Source organism: Glandiceps talaboti, chromosome 1 (genome assembly GCF_964340395.1).
Source record: "Glandiceps talaboti chromosome 1, keGlaTala1.1, whole genome shotgun sequence".
Taxonomy (NCBI): Eukaryota; Metazoa; Hemichordata; class Enteropneusta; family Spengelidae; genus Glandiceps; species Glandiceps talaboti.
Window position 1 is genome coordinate 29,842,332 of NC_135549.1, and position 7,500 is coordinate 29,849,831.

The following is a 7,500-nucleotide window of genomic DNA, read 5'->3' on the forward strand; positions in this document are numbered from 1 at the left end:
TACGCAAGTTAACGGCATGGCGGTATAATCACATCCTCCTATACCACCATGCTAACGGCAAGGTCGTACAACAACGTCAAAGTCTGTGCACGGAGAGACCTATTTGGTACCATTAGTTAGCGTTTAATGGATACATTTGATGTAATAGATCTCACAAGAGCTAGAGGACGGCGTTTGACATTTCCCTTGTTGGACACTCTCATGTCAACTCGTCTTAATTTTGACAAGCACGATGTATTTATTTTCAAAGACCTGATTATATCCGTTGCTTCATCATGTGAGTTACTGGCCGCAGGGTGCTATGAATTCACCAACATCGCACAGTACGCTGAACAGCCCACAACACACACACACACACACACACACACACTCTCTCTCTCTCTCTCTCTCTCTCTCTCTCTCTCTCTCTCTCTCTCTCTCTCTCTCTCTCTCTCTCTCTCTCTCTCTCTCTCTCTCTCTCTCTCTCTCTCTCTCTCTCTCTCTCTGATTTGTATGCTCGGATATTCTCTTTCCATTTGAAGAAAAACTCCAGTTTACAGGGTTTTGTAAATACATTTTTTGACATTTTCAAACCGTAGAATTATTAATTTTACTGACGTGTTTCTGAATCTCTGTTTTCAGTGGTGCAGAAATCAGTGACTTTTGAAGAAGAAAGCAATTTTAGAAATGTTTCTTACCAACTTTTTTGAAAGTCCTTCAGAATATTTACAACGAAACTAAGGGGAAATGTTGCGCCTGTTACGACTCCACTAAGAAGGATATTGATTTTTCTGAATGGGTTGAACAAATGAAATTTACATGTCAAACTCTTTACACAACCCAAGTTGATGATTTCTTGACATTGAAAAATATGTTAACTTAGTCACACTACGTGTAAAATTTAGATGTTACGAGTCCACATTTCTTTACAAAATGTGTAACTTTCCTTTTACTGTATAAGCACTCTTGTGCGATACATTATTTTATCTATAATTGTAAATATAATGCTTAACGTATCTGGTAATTTGATTTCTTTCATAAGATTACTTGCTCCTTCCACTTAAAATCACAAAATGAACATGGGTATTGAAAACCTCACTAGTAACAATTCTACGGTTCGAAAATGTTTTCACAAACTCAAACTCTAGTTACGGTGCAGATACTACTATGGAAATCACACTCTAGGCATCGTGCAGATACTACTATGGAAATCACACTCTAGGCATGGTGCAGATACTACTATGGAAATCACACTCTAGTTATCGTGCAGATAGTACTATGGAAACCATACTCTAGGCATGGTGCAGATACTACTATGGAAATCACACGCTAGTTATCGTGCAGATAGTACTATGGAAACCATACTCTAGGCATGGTGCAGATACTACTATGGAAATCACACGCTAGTTATCGTGCAGATAGTACTATGGAAACCATACTCTAGGCATGGTGCAGATACTACTATGGAAATCACACTCTAGTTATCGTGTAGATAGTACTATGGAAACCATACTTTAGGCAAACTAAGTCACAAACTACAACTAATGTTATTGTTGCATGTGGTAGATTACAATGCCTAAGCTATGCCAATATAATCACCATGTAACCAATATAATGTAAATACTGAATGTAGTGACCACTTGAGAAAAACCTGTCATCAGAGACGCCACCCTACTGTGAATGTACATCAATGTCATATGCAAGTTTATATATGTAGCAACAATAGTATTACTTTGAAGCTATCTATCTCAGTGTTCCTATAGCTTCATTTCCGTAAGAGTAATCTAAATATATCGGATATTTAAATCATGTTATATTGAGACATAAATTGTGACTGTAGTTATATTTTTGGTTTGATAACAATCGATTTTCCTCTTTCTAGATGCCCTTCTGTGTTTGTTTTATGGTTTATTTCCGACGTATTTTGAAGTAAATTAAATATTGTCATCGTTAAACGATGGAAAAAATGTCTGTCATTCTGTTGAAGATTAAACCTCTTCAGTAAAGCAACACGTATTTTACTTACACACATATATATACCAGCGAATTGTCATGAAATGTCAGCTATTCCAGCTAGCAGTTCGTGATGTTTCCAATAGACCTTGTGTACATGGTTTTGTGTGACGATGTGAGCGCTACATCTTGGAACAGGCACACGTACATGTGTCTCATTAAAAAAAAAGTTTTTAAAAAAGTTTAACAAGCAACCCAGGGCTGTACCCGAATGTTCAATTACAAAGTTAAGTTTGACTAGAATGAGCTTGAAAGGATAACGGAATCTTAAAATACCTTGGGTTCAATTATTGTAAATGTACGTCACTGCTATATCCTATGCCTTCAGTACACATGTACATTGTATGCTATGTGGTCGATTCACCTTTCACATCAGGAAATCAGGAATGTATATTATGTTGGTGTTTTCGTAACTTTCCAAAATACGTATCAATAAACTATTCATGCTTCGAACAAACTTTTAGAATTATTGTAATCTTAAAAATTCAACACTCCTGTCTAGAACATACACTTTTGAAAAGCTCGTTAGTTATCTTGAAAGGGCACAGTGCAGAAGAAAGACATATTAATGCTGTACGTATATTCTGCACAGTTTGCCATCATTGTTCAGAACAATATGAGATTTGTAATATAATGTTAGTAAAAATAAAAAAGGGGCTTGGTTAACTTCGACTAGTTTCGCACCTCAGATGGCGTTTTCAAGAAGTGTTTTAAATATTGACGTCACGTCAATGAAAATGTGCCGTTGATTTTTCCTGTTATACCAATATACATGTACTTTATAGAAGACTTCAGTGCTAACGATAACAGCTTGTCCCAGAAAACACCAACCCGGCAATCCGGACATAATTCATCAAAAGCCTCCGTCATTGAAATCTTCACGTGCCGGTCTGTGTGTTTATATGCTGTCCGTAATTAGTCAAATGGTTCAACCGTCTTTTCTGGGTCAGGCCAAATCAAATTACTAACGATTTCACCCCAACTGTACTAAACTGTCATTAGCGCGTAACATGAAACACACTGGAACAATTAAAATATAACAAATGTCTTTTAACATGTTTGGGGGTAAAGGTTATGTCAACTAACACATTCGCCGTGGTCATGTGATCTCTCAGGAGAGTCAAGTTTGCCAGCCAGTTTATCGGCTCAGTCACATATTTCATCATCTATACATAGTATCAGTTCACTTATCGTTATTTCCTTTTGAATATTTTTTTTATGATTTCTGATCAAGCACTTTGTGTTTGATAATTTCTAAGTGAATACGTGCTGTGTTCGTTATCTTGCCATCATCCTGAATAATGACAAACCTCAAGTTGGTAATATAGTTGTTAATGTTCATTGAGATTTATTGTCGCAGTGGTATATGTTTGTCTCGTTCTTTCAATGAAGTACACCCAAAGCGAAGTGACTTATAACTATAGGATGGGGACACACCTCGAAGTCCAATGCAGTCAAATTACAATATATATCGTAACAAGTACTCGCCAAGGAAATTAGTCAATGTCATTAATTTTCAACGCCAATTTTATCATCAGTACAGCTAGCAACACAACCTAAGTGAGGCGTCTTTATATTGATACCAAAATCGACAATAGCGTCGATTTATTTGCATTGCATACCCAGCGTGTCTTCCGATAGCGACATCGTGTAACATCACTTCTCCCATGATCGACGATTGATTGAGTTGACCCACGTCCCGACTTTTGTATAACATCACATTAAAATAAAGTACTTTCCCATGCCTATATAAACCAGTATTCCGTAGTCACTGTGACGCTCCAACCAAAAATTTCATCTAGCACTAACACTTACTGTGGTGCACGGCCACAAGATACCATATACATGACGTAATCATTTTAAAGAAACTATGCAATTGTTTTTGACACATTTTAGTAGATATTAATGTCTATTACTTCAACTGATGGGTGTCTACTTTCAGTATTGTCAGTGATTGGGAGAGGCGTTGGGGAACTTGGATGCAAATTTAATACTCGACACACTTTGTGGACGACTTTATTCATTTTCCCCTTCTGTGGTCATTTCCATCGTTCACTTTGTCGGGTCGTCGCCCTCACCAACTCACCCATGTGTCTATCAATTCACTCTTTCACCCACCCACTCTCTGTCTAATAAAACGGTGTAAGTTCTACTCTTATTTACAGCCATGCCATTAAAAAATGTCGAAAATTATTAATTATTGTGAAACGACTCATAGCCGTCGTACCAAATAGCGTGACAGTGCTTCGTAAATGAAGAAGGAGAGCTGAAATGAAATATGACTCAGTTTGAACAGCGGCGCCAGTCCAAATCATCGGGGGTCATCACAAATGACCAATTTAGTATGTTATAAGTCACAGCCGCGTCGTTAAAAGTTCGCTATCATGTCAGACATACTTGTATCGAAGCAGTCTACCAATCTTAAATACCATGGCAACCAATATCCACACTTACCGCGAACTTTAACAACATAGTGATGATATCTTAAGTGGGTAATAACATTTTCGCTTGCAATTTTTTGAAGGTTTTTATATACGCCGATTGCCACGAGCTAACTTTAGGGAAGGCAGTGATAGAGAGGGTTCGAACAAGAGCCCCATGACGCCGTCATGGTTAGTTATAAGGTTTTCTCATTAGCAACAGATTATATCACTACACCGTCCATCACGTGGGGGCATGTATATATGATGAACATAATTATATATATAATATTGAAAGAGCAAATTAATCGTATCCAAACCGAGCGCTGCGCCCGTCGGCAGCGGCTGACTTTACATTGTATATATATATATCAACTCGTATGTGTATACTCTATTAGCCTGCTAATATATTCCCTGAACGAAAAACAATTGCACCCCTAGGCAAACATTGAATAACTCACATTTTTCTCGACTGAAGTTTCTTACTCTTACATTTCACTCAACCTAGATACGATTTTCTAGGCTTCGACTACATATTTGTTTATGTTCTAGTTATAAATATATTGGTTTGGAGGTGACCGGTCCTTAATATCTTTCTCATCTTCTTCACCTTTATTCTCTCCATAGACATCTTGGGTCTTCTTCCGACAACAAGCATCCTAAAGATACCATTTGTCACTAATAAGCTCGACGGGCGTTCCTTTCCTTACACTGCTTTTTCGATTTGGAACAGTGTTCCCAACAGTCTTCATCACTCTCACAAGTCTTCATTCCACTCTGCCCATAACATTTACCTATTTCAATCTTAACTCTCACTCATTCACTCACTCACTCACTCACTCACTCACTCACTCACTCACTTACACACTTTTCTCTACATCCCTCCATGTTTTCAATTTGTTTCTCTGTATCCTCTCATTTCGTTAGCAGTTCTGTGTTTGTGCCTGGTGCTCTTATTGGAGAACAGGCGCATCATCAAGTCCCTTAATTATTATTATTATTATTAGTAGTAGTAGTAGTAGTAGTAGTAGTAGTAGTAGTAGTAGTAGTAGTAGTAGTAGTAGTAGTAGTAGTAGTAGTAGTAGTAGTAGTAGTAGTAGTAATATTATTATTATTATTATTATTATTATTATTATTATTACTATTTATTATTATTTGTTTGTCTAGTTACAGAATATCTATATAGCTAGTCATTCGCCTCGTTAACTAACTCATTATAAATATTTATATATATATATATATATATATATGTGTGTGTGTGTGTGTGTGTGTGAGTGAATGAATGAGTGTGAGTGTGTGTGTGTCTATGTATGCATGTATGTATGTATGTATGTATGTTTGTATGTATGTATGTATGTATGTATGTATGTATGTATGTATGTATGTATGTATGTGTGTGTGTGTGCATGTATGTATGTATGTATGTATGTATGTATGTATGTATGTATGTATGTGTGTGTATGTATGTATGTATGTTTGTATGTATGTATGTATGTATGTATGTATGTATGTATGTATGTATGTATGTATGTATGTATGCGTTATAAAAAGTATTAATTGATTTAAATCAACCGTGTTCAAACTTGAATGTTTTATAAATTTATGAAAACGGCTAGCTAGAATAGAATGCTTTGACATATTTGAATTAGAATAGAAATGCATATATATTAAGTTTATGCCGACCGCTGCGATTTTGTGCGATACAAAAATATGATATTTATATTTTGCTTGAGTTTGTGTTTATGGTTCTTGTTACATTTAAACTCGACATCAATCTTTCTTAAAAATGAAAATCGACGAATCAAATTGAAGGTAGTTTAGAGCTGCACCAAACGTTCTAAAGAAGTACTAGTATATACGAGAATTTATAATTTATATTTAAAGATTTCTATTTGAACGATCAAACTACATACATCGGTTGTTACTACACAGAGCGATGACAATTGCTATGTAAGTTATGTAAATATTATTTATATATCATTAGACCACAGAGCAAACAAAATTATAAGCGATGATAGGAAACATGTAGGGGTACGTTTGAGTGTGTTGAGAGATGCAACCTTATAAGCAGAAGGGACATCCCAGCCTAATCATGCTTATTTTAGCATTTAGTACACTTTGAATTTATTACTGCATTGATTGACAAATGCTCGGCCATTTTGGAGATATCTGCAAGGGTTAACTGGAAACCTCATAGGATGACATAAGTTTACCTTAACCCCTTCGTATTGACATATCCAATACAGAAATTGCGGTAAATGTGACGTCATCACAAGGGCAGTTTCCCATAGACCTTTGCAAGAAACCGCCACAATGGCCGAACACATGTCAGGTGCAGGAGGACTACACATGTACTCTACAAGATATCAAAATTGCCAGTTACCGGAGTGCTATTCTATCAACCCCTTATCATACTAAGTTGATAGCAGTAATCTATACAAGTGTACAAAGGGTAGAAACAGGTCACTAGATTCATCCCGTAATAAAGTACATGGCAAAAATGAGCTTTCATTTTCAAATCTCACTCCGTATCTTCACGTTTACAAAACAGGGGACTAAGTAATGGCATTTTTATGTCAGTGATATTGTATGTCAGATTTACGATCCCAAGCTGGTTCTGTCCGTCATATATCTCGAACTAATTCCTTAGTGCAAATATGTGCAACTGTAAATCAGTACAGATAAGGCTGGTTTTATGTACGTAGTTATATATTTATTTACGATGGCATATTTTCAGACGTTTTGATAAGTTTAACTGGTTCAAAAGACTGACACATATACACAAGGAGGCGTGATTTTTATCATCTGAAAACAGTAATGTGGAGAAATAAATTAGAGTAAACCAGCAAGTCATAGAGCAAGTCTCACCTATGATCTCTTTTAACGACAAAGGTTGGAATGAATTTCCTACCTCAACTTGTAGTTGGTCTTTGTCTTGGATGTACAGGGATTCGTGGTACACCTATGTATGTAGCTATGACGTCATTGTTATCACGTCAGCGATGCCATTGAGGTGACAAGTAGGTGAGGTTGCCATGCATTTGTTGTCAAAAGTGACAAACTATTCCAAGGTCTTTGAAGATTACCG